This window comes from Narcine bancroftii, chromosome 7 (assembly GCF_036971445.1).
Source record: "Narcine bancroftii isolate sNarBan1 chromosome 7, sNarBan1.hap1, whole genome shotgun sequence".
In the NCBI taxonomy this organism is placed as follows: Eukaryota; Metazoa; Chordata; class Chondrichthyes; order Torpediniformes; family Narcinidae; genus Narcine; species Narcine bancroftii.
This window is the reverse complement of record NC_091475.1, coordinates 175,572,449-175,588,810: the sequence shown is the minus strand read 5'-3', so window position 1 is coordinate 175,588,810 and position 16,362 is coordinate 175,572,449. Positions and strand designations below refer to the sequence as shown.

Below are 16,362 nucleotides of genomic sequence, written 5' to 3'. Positions count from 1 at the left end.
ACATTTCCTTTCATATTCAACAGCGACTTCAATGCCTTTTAGGAATGTGGTCATGCACAAAAATGCTGTCTCAATTGATTTTGCTGTTGTGTATTGTTGACAGAACTGTAACTGCAAGACTATGGTGTGATGTTTACTAACAGCAGATAAATTGGGCACAGGCTGCTGTGATAAATGTATTTTTGAAGACTGATTTATGGTACTGTGTAGCTCTGTCAGCTGATGTATTAAGTACCATAACTACAATAAAGCAACTTCAAAACACACGTGTCTTCATTATTGTATTTGTCACAATGGCATGTTATATGGAACCACAGGATACTGACGATACATATCCACTTCTCCCTTGTACCTGTGATGGATTGAGTGCCTTATTATTCTTTGTTAATTCTTTGTTACTTTGTACTGAATTGTGACAAGTGTCTATCCACTAGAAGCCACTTCACTTCTGCCTTAATGAAGGCCCTGTCGACTGCACAATAGCGCCTGCTCTTGGCAGCTATGGGCTTGCAGTCTGACCTGAGGTAGTTGAAGAGGGCTTCAGGAGGGGTTACCCGTAGCGTGGAGAGACCGCAGGTGGACTGGGGACAGTCACTGGGCTGTATGCTGTGGAGTGTGAGCGGGGGAGGGGCCCGGCGAAGGCGAGGGTAAGGCTTTGGAACTTCTTTCACAGTGCAATCATAAAATGCCACCCAGCTCTCTATGCCTAAGCTTTGTTTGTATTTGTAAGTACTTTATATTGGCAAGTGGGTGATTTGGATAGAAAGTGGAAGATTCCTCAACTATGCCAGTAAGAAAAAATATCAGTAATGTAGTTGGGCTTCGGCTCTTTGCGTTTCACAATATCTTTTTTGCATCAAACCTTTAACTCAGCCTTTTGCTGTTTCTTTAAATTTAACTATAAAAGTCCAATGTCCAGGGATCTTGACTGGAGTTGAGTTTGCTGAACCATGTGGGTGCTGTGGTATTTCACTGTTGGGTCTGGTTTGAGAATATTGACAGCGAGGCCTACAGGGAGGATGTGGATAAGGGTACAGCAAGCCATTTTTGGACCCAGATAGTTTGCACCAGGCAGGCAAGATTTCCATCCTCTAGTATAGCTTTATTGTGAGTGGAGCTGTAGCAAACTAAATTTTAATTATAATGTGATCTGAAGGATGTGAAGAGTTTGCAACAATTCATCTTTCACGTCCAGTGTATTATTCCAATAACATTCTAAACACTTCCTGCATTATGTTGGTAATAGGCCTTAATATTAGCAATCTCTCAAAAAATGAATATAGAACACAAAATACTAAGGAAGACACCTTTTAGCCCATAGTATCTGAGCCACCGTGATGCCAAATTAAACTAATCCCATCTACCTGCACATCCTCCTCCATTCCTTGTTTGTTCATGTGTCTGTTTAAATTCCTTTTAAATATTGCTTCAACCACCTTCCCTGGCAACACACTTCAGGCACCCACCCCTCTTATTGTGCTTAAACCCCACCCCACCTCCTTAAACCAATGCTTTCTAGTATTTCACATTTTCATAATGGGACGGTGGCAGACTGTTTACCTTGTCTATGCCTAGACACCTTTATCAGGTTGTCTTTCAGCCCCTGATGCTTCAGAGAAAAAAGTCCAAACTTTTTCAACCTCTCCTTATAGCTAACATTCTCAATCCAGGCAACCTCCCAGTAAGTCTCTTTGTACACTCCCTCCAAAGCCTCCACCTTAGGGGATAATTTTATTTCCTCATCCCATAGGAAGATGTTGGGTTTTCTGTCAGTTTAATGCCTCTGGGATCAAACATCAATGACTAAGAAGAGGAATAGGCCATTCAGCCCTTGGAACCATTTTAATCTTGATAGATTATGGATTACTACATTTACCTGCCTTTGTCTAATATACCTTGTCTAAAAAAAAGCCCATTGGCTCCTGTTTTGAAGGATCGACTTGCACTGGTCTCATTGACAGCATTCCAGGTTCTTTCTACCTATTTGCTTTGATCTCACTTCTTAATGGCCCCTCTCTAAGCTTGATTATGGTTTGTCTGGGACTCTTCTGGAGGAATTTTCTATTCACCCATATCAAATGGTTTTATTACTTAAAATATATTGCCCTAGACTTTGCTGTCATTTCTCAGTGTAAATGACAATTTCATAGTCAGATGGTAATGCAATTACCTCACCCCAGCATTTACACTGGTGACTTGCTTTCAGGTCTTGCGCCAGGTTGGATCTAGCATGTTCCGAATTATTCAAATAATGATGTTGCAGCTCTGCAGAAGAAAATGGAAAATAATGTAAGTTAATTTTTATTAGTTTTTTATTGATTAAATTATTTCTGAAAATTAAATATTCATTTATTGATTTTGTTACATAGTTTTTAAAGATGTTTGAATAGTCTGGGGACTGGGATTTGCTTGCTATCAAAGTTTCAGACAAGTTTTGTGGCCCCCTCCACATCATTCCATTATAACTCAGTGTTGAGAGCATCTGATCAGCAAGTTCGGTGTTCTGCATGGCTAAGAGAAATCCAGTGGAGTGCAGATAATGGGCCAATTATTAGATCATCTATGCACAAGGGAAGGCAGGCCAAATCTGTGAAACATGTTTTTGCCTCCTTAGTATCATTCTGGCAACTCATTGCAATTCCAAATCCTCCACGACCACCAACATTTAAAGGAATCATCTACCAGTAACAGGTACAATTATTTGATAAGTAGCTATTACAGTTTCTATAAGTATTGTACGTTTACTATTGTGGTTTAACATTGTACGGGTCTGCAGGGATGAGGCACATGGTGAAGAAGAATTTTGATAAGGCGTTTGTATGCTCTCTTCAGGTCCACGTGGTTTTCTTCCAAGTGCAATGATTTCCCAGGTTCCACAGATGTATAGGGTTAGTAGGTAAATTGGTCAATGGGTTCAATTGGTTGGTGTGGACTTGTGGACTGAAAGAGCCTGTTGCTGTGCTGTATTTAAAAAAAAATCAAAGGCTGGATGTTGAGAGGCTGTCAACTGAAGACAGGTTGCTGATCTGTGATTGTACACTGTGATCCTAAGCATGGAAAACAAGCAGAATTGTAGACGCTGGAAGCTGAAACAAAACCAGAAAAGGTGAGGTCAGCCAAAGAGCGATCAGTCCCTGACCCGAAACATTACCCTGGTTTCTCTTTAACAGATGGTGCTTGACTGGCTGTGTTCCAGCAGTTTCTGTTTAATTTGTGATCCCTGCAGGGATCTGGCTGCAGAGGGGGTGCTGAGCCCAAGATCCTGAAGTTTGGGAATGAGTTTGCTGGGGGCTCTGGTATTGAATGAAGAGCTGTAGTCTATACACAGAAGACTATCATGGATGTCCTTTGTCACCAGGTGTTCCAAGGATGAGTAGAGATCAAGGGAGGTGGCTTCTGATGGTTGCCTGTTTGAAGCCACCATAGAACATGTTTATCTCTATGGAGAAGGTTGCACTGTTTCATTCTGTGCTGCTGGCCTTTGCTCTGTTTTCCATGACAGAGTGCATGGCCTACCATGGTTTTTGTGAGGCCATGATGTTCATTTGAGACTCAAACTTGGTACGACACCATAGAACATTACAGCACAGAAAGCAAGCCCTTCGGGCCTTCTAGTCTGTGCCAAACTATTATTTCGCCTAGTCCCACTGACCTGTGCCCAATCCATAGCCTCTGTATCCTTCCCATCCATGTACCAGTCAAGAATTTTCTTATATGTTAAAATTAAGCCCGCATTCACCACTTCAACTGCCAGCTCGTTCAACACTCCCAACACTCTCTGTGTGAAGACGATCCCTCTAATATTCCGCCTAAACTTATCCCCTTTCACCCTTAACCCACATTCTCTGCTTTGTATCTCATCTACCCTCAGTGGAAAAGCCTACTTTCATTTACTCTAATTGTACCCCTCATAATTTTGCATACCTCTATCAAATCTCCCCTCATTCTTGTACATTCCAGGGAATAAAGTCCTAATCTCTTTAACATTTCCCTGTAATGCAGTTCCTCAAGTCCCAGCAACATCCTATTAAATCTTCTCTGCACTCTTTCAATCTTATTGATATATTTCCTGTGGTTAGGTGACCAAAACTGCACACAATCCTCCAAATTTGGCCTCACCAATGTCTTGTACAACTTTTCCATAACATCCCAACTCCTGTACTTATGAAGGCCAATGTGCCAAAAACTCTCTTTATGACCCTATCGACCTGTGATACCACTTTTAAAGAATTATGTATCTATATTCCCAAATCCCTTTGTTCTACCGCACTCCTCAGTGCCTACTATTTACTGTACATGCCCTATTTTGGTTTGGCCTTCCTAAATGCAACACCTCACACTTGTCTGCATTAAATTCAATCTGCCAGTTTGCAGCGCATTTAACCAGCTGGTCAAGATCCCTTGCAAGCTTTGAAAACTTTCCTTGCTGTCCACAATGCCTCCAATCTTTGAGTCATCTGCAAACTTGTTGATCCAATTTCCCACATTATCATCCAGATCATTGATATAGGTAACAAACAACTATAGCCCCAATACAGATCCCTGAGGCATGCCTCGAGGCGTACCTCTAGTTAAAGGCCTCCAGTCTGAGAAGCAATCATTCATTACCACTCTCCGGCTTCCGAATCTAGTTTATTACCTCACCACGAATACGGAACTTCTGAACCTTCCTGACTAACCTCCCATATGGGACTTTGTCAAAGGCCTTACTAAAGTCCATGAAGACAACATCCACAGCCTTTCCTCTCTTAAAATTGGTTTTACACAACCTACTATGCACAAAGCCGTGTTGACTATCCCTAATCAGTTCCTGCCTATTCAAATACTTGCATATCCTCTCTCTTAGATACCTTCCAATAACTTGCCTACTACCGATTTCAGGCTCACCAGCCTATAATTTCCTGCATTACTTTTGGAGCCTTTTTAAAACAATGGAACATGAGCTGCCCTCCAACCCTACAGCACCTCACCTGTGGCTAAGGACATTTTAAATATTTCTGCCAGGGTCTCTGCAATTTTTCAGTAGCCTCCTTTAAGGTCTGAGGGACTATCTTGTCGGGCCCTGTGGATTTATCCACCCTAATTAGCTTTAAGACAGCAAGTACCTCCTCTTTAATCTGTATAGGTTCTATAATTCCACTGCTTGTTTTCCTTGCTTCCCTAGACTCTGTGCAGCTTTCCTGAAGAAATACTGATGCAAAAACCCATATAAGATCTTTTCCATCTATTCTGGCTCCATTCATAGCCAGCTACTCTGATCAGGGCAACAAATTTTGTCCCTTTTGCTCTTAATATGCCTGTAGAAACCCCTAGAAATTTGCTTTACATTGTCTGCCAAAGCAACCTCATCTTCTCTTAACCTTCGTGATTTCCTTCTTAAGTCTTTTCTAGCACTTTATACGCCTCAAGTATTTCATTTGCTCCTTGTTCCCCATACCTGCTACACACCTCTCACTTCTTCTTAACCAGGTCTCCAGTATTCCTTGAACATCAAGCTTCCCTATGCCTGTTAACTTAACTTTGCCTTAATCCTGACAGGAATGTACACACTCTGTACTCTCAAAATTTCGCTTTTGAAGACCTTCCTCTTACCAAACACATGCTTCCCAGATAATAACTTGTCCCAGTTCATTTTTCTCGATCATTTTTCATTTCCTCAGAATTGGTCTTTCTGCAATTTAGGATCTCAACCCAAGGACCAGACCTATTCTTATCCATCATTAACTTGAAACTAATGACATTATGATCATGGGCTCTCTCCATCACTTGGTTTCGATAATGGCCTTGCAAGATTATACTTGAATTTCTTGTGAGGAACTGGGTCTACTGAATGGAATGCCATTAACCTGGCCTTCAGCAGGAGTCAAGTTCCCAGTTCATCTATGATTTCTGATTAGCAAATACCTTCATTGTTGTATTGGTCATGCAGTCTCCTACACTCTTACCGATGAAGTTGGTGGCCACCATGGGTTGTTACAAATTCCACACTGGAATGAATGGTGTTCTGACTCTATCCAAAGCCCTGTAATACTGTTGCTGTTTCTTTCAAGCCCTGTAATACTGAAGTCCATTTTGCTCTTGGGCTTTATGATGTACCATGGTGTGTTACTTCCTTCTCTAGGCTGTCTCATCAAAGGTCACTGCAGCAGAATCTGTGTGATCATGTCCTCTGGAGAACTGGCTGCTGATATATCCATGACTCCATCCTGTATGGGGCAGTGGTGCCTCCAACTCAATTTTGATCGTTCACAACACTTAGTATCTTCTGACAGATGGATGGGGTCAGTACTTGTGGTTGTGAATGTGACATCCAATATTTCATAATCCTCGTCATAGTCTTTGTGCACTGCCCTCACTAAGCCCATACAGAGAAAGGGACTAACTAATGTGGTCAGGGGAGGATAGCAAAGTGACTTTTGTTTATATCATATTTATATCATGTTCACTTTGTAGGCCAAATGAGATAGTGGGCTGAGGAGAGAATGTGGTTAGGAAGATTAGGTTTGAGAACTCTGATTTGTTGATTGACTTCATTACTGGCAATGGGCTCAGTCAAGACTGTTCATTAATGGTCAGCATGGTCTTCTATTTGTGGTGAAAATATACAGGTGTTGTCCCCCCATGACCTTTCTTTCTGCCTTTGTTGTCTGGAACTATGCCTTACCAATGGATGGATAGTGTGACACTGAGAATATGTAACAATAGTGAGGAGGTAGTCATGGTTAAATAACTGGAAGTTTATGTACCAGTGAGATGTGAGTGTGGGTAAATGTGCAGAGGTCTAGCAATGATCTTTGTGAGCTTTGCCTGATGAAATGGCTGGTGGCTGAATAGTGGGTGTCAGTAGTTCTGTTGGCAGGATGTGCCACTGGAAGATTTATTCAATGGCCTTCAATATTTGTGTTAGCTCATTGAACTTCCAGATCTACTGGATCCATGAACATACTGCTTGAATTGTACTATTGGCTTTTAGTTCTCTCTCTCCCTACTGTCTTCTGATCTTAAATGCAAAAGTATCCTGGAGACACTGGAGACTGCAGATGCTGGAATCTGAAGGCACAAATAATCTGCTGGGGCAACTCAGTGGATGCTCAGGTCTGAGAGCATCCTTCCCTACCCGCTGGATGCTCAGGTCTGAGAGCATCCTTCCTTACCTGCTGGGTGCTCAGGTCTGAGAGTATCCTTCTCTACCTGGTGGATCCTCAGGTCTGAGAGCATCCTTCCCACTGGATGCTCAGGACCTCTCTCCTCCTTGTCTACCAGAGCCTCCAGTGCAGTGTTTGTAAAGTCTAGGCCCACTTTTTTCATGCTGTATCATCTACCATTTCCTTTCAGGTCTGTGCATGACTACTAGCACCAGCAGTGGCTGTAGCAACAGTGTCTCTCAATCTGATGCAAGCTAGTACAGTACTAGGGAGTGCAGCTTTCTTTTAAATGATGGCCATTCCTGACATTGGGGTTGTGCTAATTAATGAACAGTGGCTGGGAAGAGCTCAGGAAGAAATTTGAAACTGATGATCTTACTTTTTAAAAAAAAATGAACAAACCCTGAAAAGATAAATCCAAGGATGCTGTGGGAAACTTGAGAGGAAATTGCGGGTGTCCTGGCTGAATTTTATGTCATTACTAATGACAGGTGAGGTGCTAGATGACTAGAGGGATGACAAATGTTGTGGCCCTATTCAAGGTGTTACAAGATCAAACCATCAACCACAAAGGGGTAAAGATGAACAATTATTTATTTACAAAATTTCACTTTCAAACTTTAATTCAAAATCCCTCCTTTATAACAATGCCCACTGGTTAATATACACATTTCCATAACAGTGTAAAACTAATAAATTCCCCAGCCTAAATATAGCATATGTAATTAAAGTCTAAGTTATATTTCCAACCAGCTCACAGAAAAAAAACTTAGACACAAAACAAAGACAAAACACATAAGACTCACAAAACTTTGATTACAATCGAAGTAAAGATTGTAAACAAAATTCAGTTTGTTTGGTAAACTGAAGCTAAAAGATCTTTAAGAGAGAGAGCACAAAATTTGAAGTGGTCTTGTGTTGCTTGCAGAGAGAGGACCAAAGGCTTGGTTCGGATTCTTCTGGCTGCCTTCGGAATGTTCATCCCTTTAAAAATGCCCAACATTCTAAACTGTCTCCCAGACAATGACTCATGTTTTCGGCCTCCTTCCACTCCACAGCCACACCCAGTGGTGATATGTCTTCCAAGTCCCAACATTTCTAGATCATCTTCTGCACATGCCCAGTCCGTCTCCCACTCTCTCTCTCACTCTCAGCAGTCTTTATCTTGGCTCTCTAAGGCAAACTGTCACTTTTCAACACAAGACCACACAAAATATAGGTCAATACACAACACAGAACTCTGTAACACCTCCCTGCTAAAAAAAAATTGGTCCACAAGAACAAAATTTTTAACAATTAATGAAAGTATTACAGAAATAAAATAAAATAGACACTCAATTTTTACAGTAGGTATGTAATTAGATTCATATCTATCCAGATTAACATCTTGACAGACAATGTGCTATTACATTATCTGTCCCCTTTATGTGTCTAATAATTAAATCATACTCTTGTAACATTAAGCTCCAGTTCAATAACCATCTGTTCTTATTTTTCATTTTAGACTGAAAAACTAATGGATTATGATGAGAATATATTATTAACGGTTTTTGAGCAGTACAAATATACACATCAAAATGTTTTAATGCTAAAACAAGCGCTAATAACTCTTTCTCAATGGTTGAGTAATTTTGTTGATGGTTGTTAATCTTTTTCGAGAAGTACAAAGTAGGATCTTCTAATCCATCACCATCCTTCTTCTGTAACAGTACAGCACCAACCACTTTGTCACTGGTGTCTATGGCTGAAGAGAATGGCTTTTCAAAGTTAGGGGACACAAGTACAGGCTGATGGCATAAAATAGCCATTAATAGCCATTAACTTCAGAAACGCTTCCTAGCACGCATCTGACCGGATAAATTTTTCTTTCTTTCCAAGTAGTTTTGTTAATGGGAGTGCAATTTCTGCAAAGTTTTTACAAAATCTACGATAGTAGCCAATAATACCTAGAATCTCTGAAGAGCTTTCTTATTAACTGGGATAGGGAATGCAGTGATAGCCAATACTTTCACTCCAACTGGTGCCACCTGTCCCTGTCCTACCACATAACCCAGATAAATTACAATGGCATGTCCAAACTCACTCTTGTGCAAATTCACTGTGAGGTGTGCTTCCACCAGTCTCTGAAATAACTGCTCTAATTTAAGCATGTGTTCTTCCCATGTATCTGTACTAATTACTAAATCATTGATAAAGGCTCCTGTGTGCTCTAAACCTTGAATTACTGCATTAATCATTCTCTGAAATGTGCCAGGTGCATTTTTCATTCCAAAAGGCATAACATTATACAAATACAATCCCGAAGGTGTAACAAATGCAGAAATCTTCCTGCCTCTCTCTGTCAAAGGAACACACCAGTATCCTTTTAAGAAATCAATCTCTGTAAGAAACTTAGCCTTCCCCACCTTATCTATACAATCATCTATTCTGGAAATAGGGAACGCATCAGTCTTTGTCACCTTGTTTACCTTTCGATAATCTGAACAAAACCTAATTGAACCACCTGGCTTAGGCACCAGAACACAGGGAGAACTCCAATTTGAACGATTTTCGAATGATGTCATTTTTGAGCATTTAATCCACTTCTTTATCCAACAATCTGCCTTTTTCCTGATTAACTCAGTAAGGATGCTGCTTAATAGGCTTAGCATCACCGACCTCCACATCATGACAGGCCACAGTAGTTCTTTTTGGAACATCTGGGAATATATTCTTAAATTTCATAAGCAATGTCTTCATTTCTTCCCTTTTTGATTTAGTCAAATGCATTAACTTGTATTTCTAAGACATATATTTCTAAGTTTTGCAAAACTATGGAATTTTCCAGCCTGGGGATTATCACTTTCTGTGCTCCATGACCTTTCACGAAACTTATCTCCTCCTTACTTTCCTCTATAACTAGCACCTTAGTTGGAATCCTGGTCTCCCCTTCAGTCATTTTCTCAAAGTAAGGTTTAAGCATATTCATGTGACAGACCTGTATCTCTCTTCGATGATCAGGTGTCTCAATGACATAGGTGAACCTATTAATTTTTGATTTCACTTTATATGGTCCTGAATACTGAGCTCTCAAAGGGTTTGACTGCATTGGAAACAAAACCAATACTTTGTCACCTGGTTTAATGTCCCTCATTTTTGCTTTTTGATCATACCGAATTTTCATTTTTCCCTGAGCAGTTTTTAAATTTTTCCGTGCCATCTTGCAAGCCTGATGTAATCTGTTTTTAAATTTGAAAACATAATCCAACAGATATGATTGTATATAATTATGATGAGACTTTTTGACTTTCAGGTTGATAGACAGACGACACAATTTGATGGGTTCCCAATTCATACACCACCTGTTGAAAAATTCCAGACATAAAATTACTCCCTTGGTCCAATTGAATTTTCCTTGATAGGCCAAACAGTGTGAAAAATGTTAGCATAGCCTTCACAATCGTCTTTGCTTTAATGTTTCTCAGGGGAATAGCCTCTGGAAACCTTGAAGCTGTGCACGAGTGTTAACAAATATTCATTTCCCGCCTTGGTTTTTGGCAATGGGCTTACACAATCCACTATCACTTTTGAGAAGGGCTCCCCGAAAACAGGGATGGGTTGTAAAGGTGCCACTGGAGGTCCTTGATTAGGCTTGCCCACCAGTTGACAAGTGTGACAGGTTCTACAAAAGTTCACAACATCCTTTCTTAATTTCGGCCAATAAAACTGTTTCCTTATATTTTCTACCATCTTCTTCACTCCAAGATAACCTCTCAAAGGTGTACTATGAGCCAACTTTAATATTTCATTCCTGAAAGTTTTAGGAATTACAACTTGCCTTATTACTGCCCAGTTTTCACTGGCAGGTATAACTTGTGGTCTCCACTTTCTCATTAATATTCCATCTTGAATAAAGTAACCTGCTGGCACAGTTTCAATTTCCTGGTTAGACAGAATCTTAGCTCTTATCCCAGCAAGATCAGGATCATGCTTTTGTTTGGCTATTAATTCTTCTCTTGACAACAGCAAAGCTGGATCCTTAGGTTTGTCCTCAATGCTTGCATCCACTACAGAATCATTACAGACTTTATCTACCTCTACCTTTTTTGTAGACATGGCTCTAGTAATGGCACACACAGGGTAGATTTCCAAATCCTTTTTGGACTCATAAACCAATGGCTTACTTGTGAGTTTCACCGCAGGCATGACTTTACCCTCTGCTAAATAATTTCCTAACAGAAGAGAAACTACTTGATCTTATCTCTATCGCAACCGGGCCATTAACTAAGTCTGATTTCATCACTATTCTATGCAAAGGTATAGTCTCTGCTTCATCACCAATGCCTTTAATTAAATTCACATCTCCAGTATCGGTCTCCTCACCAAAATTCAAAACGTTGCTTAATACAAGCGATTGGGCTGCTCCAGTATCCCGCAGGATTTTAACTGGCTCTTGATTGGATCCTCCTTTAACCGAAATGAAACCTTCAGTCATGAATGGTTTAAAAATATCCCTAACTTTCTCACTCTGAACACAGGCAATTGGTCCCACCCCTTTACCTTTCTTCCTTTTCAGTAAAGGACAATTTGCTATTATGTGCCCTGGCTTCTTACAATAGTGACAACTAACACTCCAAAAATTTTCCTTCACCCATTTTTCTTCCTCTCTTCCTTTAACCTCACTTCTAGATTTTCTCTCTACTCTACTTGGATTATCAGCAGTATTCCTTTGAAAGGTTTTCCCTGGTGTCCACTTAGGCTTGTGAGTTAAAGCATATTCCTCTGTGAATTTAGCCAATTATTGCCAAGTTTTTATCTTTTTCTCTGCCAAGTACACTTGAATATCGTCAGTAACACAATTTTTAATCTGCTCAATCAGAATGATTTTCCTCAATAAATGGAAGTTATTTTCTACTTTCATTGTGGCACACTAGCGATCAAAACACACAACCTTCCTATAAGCAAAATCCAGGTAAGATTGTTTTTTTTTAAACTCCTGAACTTTTGTCTATAAGCCTCTGGGACTAGTTCATAAGATCGGAGTGTAGCCTGTTTTACGAATTCGTAATCAGTTGCTTGTTGTACAGCGAGACACGAATACACCTGTTGGACTTTCCCTTTAAGAACACTTTGTAGCAGGAGTGACCACTGGTCTGGTGGCCATTCTAAATTTACAGCTACTTTCTCAAAATGCTGAAAATACTGGTCTATTTCAGCTTTCTCAAATGGAGGAACTAACCTCACTTCTCTATTGACCAGAAACCTCTCCTCCTGACCAGCATGTTGGTTTTGGGCTTCTCCCTCCCCTTGGGTTAGGGTCTGCCTCAATTTAGCTAGTTCTAGCTTATGGTTCTATTGTGTCTCTCTCTCCTCCCTTGCAATTTCCCATTTGGCTTTCCTTTCTGCCTCTCTTTTTTCCTCTAGCTCTAGTTTTCTCAAATCCAACTTGACTTTCTCTGAAGTTTTCTCCTTGGGAAACTGTTCTAATGCAGCTTCTTCAAATACCCCCTTTCCTCCATAGTGCTTAACAATCTTTCCTGCAATTTCCTTCTTTTTCATCCAAGTTTTTATTGTAAAAAGTTTTAATGCCAACTATAACCATCAGTTCTGACTTTTTAGCCATTTTTAAATTAACCACTGAATGGTTAGCTATGAACTGGTCAATATTCATAGTTGCTGGTTTTCCTGCTGGTGATTTATACACTCACCGTTTATTTTTAATTTCAAGCTGAAGCTTGAGTGAAACTCAGACAACTGATAACTAAGCACAAGTCAATCGCCCCTAAAGCTTCCAAATTGGTTTGATCCCGGATGATTCCCCCAAATTATGTTACAAGATCAAACCAGCAACCACAAAGAAGGCATATCACACATTGGGTAAAGATGAACAAGTACTTCATTAACAAAAATTCACCTTCAAACTTTAATTCAAAATTCCCCCATTTTATAACAATGCCCACTGGTTAATATACAAATTTCCATAACAGTGTAAAACTAATAAATTCCCCAGCCTAAATATAACATAGTCTAAGTTATATTTCCAACCAGCTCACAGAAAAAACTTAGACACAAAACACATAAGACTCACAAAACTTTGACTTCAATCGAAGTAAAGGTTGTAAACAAAATTCAGTTTGTTTGGTAAACTAAAGCCAAAAGATCTTTGAGAGAGAGAGAGCACAAAATTCGAAGTTGTCTTGTATTGCTTGCAGAGAGAGGACCAAAGGCTTGGTCCGGATCCTTCTGGCTGCCTTCAGAATGTTCATCCCTTTTAAAATGCCCAACATTCTAAACTGCCTCCCAGACAATGACTCATGTTTTCGGCCTCCTTCCACTCCACAGCCACACCCAGTGGTGGTTTGTCTTCCAAGTCCTGAAATTTCTAGATCATCATCTGCACATGCCCAGTCCATCTCCCACTCTCTCTCTCTCACTCTCAGCAGTCCACCTTCACCTTGGCTCTCTAAGGCAAACTGTCACTTTCCAACACAAAACCATACAACACAGGCCAAATCATAACACAGAACTCTGTAACAAAGGACAGTAGTAGGGAAAAGCCTGGGAACTACAGGCCAGTAAGCTAATCATCTGTGGTCGATAAGTTGCTAGAGAGCATTCTGAGGGATGATATACATGCACTTCGATGGACTGGATAATAATTGATTAGGGGTCAGCAAGGTTTAGTCAGTGGAAGATCAACCCTCACAAGCCTGAGTTTTTAGATGTGACCAAAATGGTTATAGTCATTTTATATATGCATTCCATCATAGTATTCAATCTGTTTCTACATGGTAGGGTGCTCTGGAAGGTTGGATTGTATGGGATCCAAGGTGAGATAGCAGAATGGATAAAAAACAAATTAGTTTCATGGTAGAAAGCAGAGAGAAGGTTGTTTTTCAGACTGGAGGCCTGTGATTGGTGATGTGTCACAGGGTTCAGTGTCAGGACCTTTGCTGTTTATCATCTAAAGATTTAGATGAAAATGTACATGGCATGATTTGCACATGATACTAAAGTGTCTGGTATTTCATACAAAGTCTGGGACCGATAAAAGCGTTGAGTGATGTCACACTCTTTACATCTCCAAGATGGACTTGATCAACCAGGATCTTTTTTTTGAATGGTTTAGTTTGAAAAGGAATGGAGTTCCACGAGAAGAAGAATATTGAGGCACAATATCCTGGCAGCAGGATGTTTGTTGATTGGACGGGTGGGGAGAGGAATGTTTAATGAAATTTAATACAGTGAAATGTGAGGTGTTGCATTTTGGGAGGTCTAATGTGGGTAGGACCTTCACTGTGAATGGTAGTGTTCTGGGGAGTGTAATAGAGCAGAGGGATCTCGCAGTACAGGTACATAGTACTTTGAAAGTGGTGCCACAGGTGGATATGCTGGTTAAAAGGCTTTTAGCACATTGGCCTTCATCGGTTCGAGTAATGCGTATAGAAATGGGGAGGTAAGTTATATAAGGTGTTGGTGATGCCCCATTTGGAATATTGTTAGTTTTGGTCACTGTGCTGCAGAATAGATGTTATCAAGCTGGAGAGAAGATTTATGAGGAGGTTGCCAGGGTTCAGGTACCCAAGGTATAGGAATAGTTTGAGCAGGCAAGGGCTTCATTCCTTGGAGCACTGGAGGATGAGGAGTGACCTCAGAGGACAACAAAATTACGAGAGTAATAAATCGAGTGAATGCACAGAGTCTTGCCCAGAGTAAGTAAATCAGTAACCAGAGGATATAGGTTTAATGTAGAGGGGGAGAGATTTAATAGGAACCTGAGGGGTAACTTTACAAAGGGTGGTGAGTGTATGGAGCAAGCTGCTGGAGGCAGTGGTTGAGGCAGGTGCTTTGGAGGTTGAGGCAGGTGCTATGGAGCGAGGTGCTGGAGGCAGTGATTGAGGCAAGTGCTATGGAGGTTGAGGCAGGTGCTATGGAGCAAGCTGCTGGAGGAAGTGGTTGAGGCAGGTGCTTTGGAGGTTGAGGCAGGTGCTTTGGAGGTTGAGGCAGGTGCTATGGAGATTGAGGCAGGTGCTATGGAGCGAGGTGCTGGAGGCAGTGGTTGAGGCAAGTGCTATGGAGGTTGAGGCAGGTGCTATGGAGCAAGCTGCTGGAGGAAGTGGTTGAGGCAGGTGCTATTGCAACGTTTAATAAACATTTAGACAGATGCAGTAAAACCCCTGGTATTTGGCACCTATGGGGATTGGTAGATACTGATATTTCCAGTTGCTTGAGGCTTACTCTAACAATGCCCAACTAAAATTTAACTGGTGCCTCATGATCTGATTATTTCAGTTCACCAGACAAATCTAATATACGGCTACCATGATGAATTTTGAATCTGCTAAGCCAGCCATTTGAAAAAGAACACGGTGCCTCAATATTCTTCTTCTCATGGAACTCCATTCCTTTTCAAACTAAACCATTCAAAAAAAAGATCCTGGTTGATCAAGTCCATCTTGGAGATGTGAAGAGTGTGACATCACTCAACACTTTTATCGGTCCCAGACTTTGTATGAAATTGCTTAATTTTCTGAGACTGGGCCTTAATGTCATAGATAGATGATGAGCCATTGTTAAATTTCTCCATAAACACTGTATGACTTTCACCTAATTCCAGTCTCGTACATATCTCCACCTTCTACTTAAGGGTAAGGACTGCATGTTTACGCCTGCCTGGTTGTTTTTCTTTTGGCATGGTAATGGTTGGGGGGAATTTGTCCAAAATAATGTCCTGCGTAGTGGAATCTCTATCTATTTACTTGGTCACAAGGTGGGAACAGGTTGGAGGTGTTCCCTGGTGTGTGAGTGGTGGACTGGCGAGCTAATGGCAAGGCATGCCAATTTTAAATGAGTGTATTTTTTTACCTATTATTTTATTATTTATTTTTCTCAATTTTTTTTTGCCAGTTGCTTGAGGCTGCCAGTTCCTTGAATTCCAGATACCAGGGGCTTTACTGTATATGGAAAGGATAGTCTTGGAGACATATGGGCCTAATGCAGGCAGGTATAGCTGGGAATTTTTTTGGTTGGCGTGAGCAGGTTGGGTTGAAGGGTCTGTTTCCACACTGCATGGTCTTATTGCATCTTTAATGGTGCTTCTGTTCCTATGTTCAAGGAGGTGTGTTCCTTTTCTCTGTTGTTTGATCTCTTCTTGTGGTGGTCTGTTCATTTTGCACGTGGAAAAAGTGATGCACTGGAATTTCCATGAATTTCCAGTGCATACAGTATGTGGCTACCA

The 16,362-nt window shown here is 40.7% G+C and overlaps 1 long non-coding RNA gene across 1 annotated transcript in view; it reads right to left on the bottom strand.

Moving 5' to 3' along the window:
* Positions 1-13,357, bottom strand: part of LOC138739417 (uncharacterized) — a 76,368-nt gene extending 63,011 nt beyond the window's left edge. The window contains exons 1-2 of the long non-coding RNA XR_011342227.1: positions 13,213-13,357; positions 2,171-2,265 (exon numbers count right to left, since the gene is read on the bottom strand). This is a non-coding gene — a long non-coding RNA (uncharacterized lncRNA). The remainder of the gene's footprint in view (positions 1-2,170; positions 2,266-13,212) is intronic.
* Positions 13,358-16,362: the final 3,005 nt, after the last annotated feature.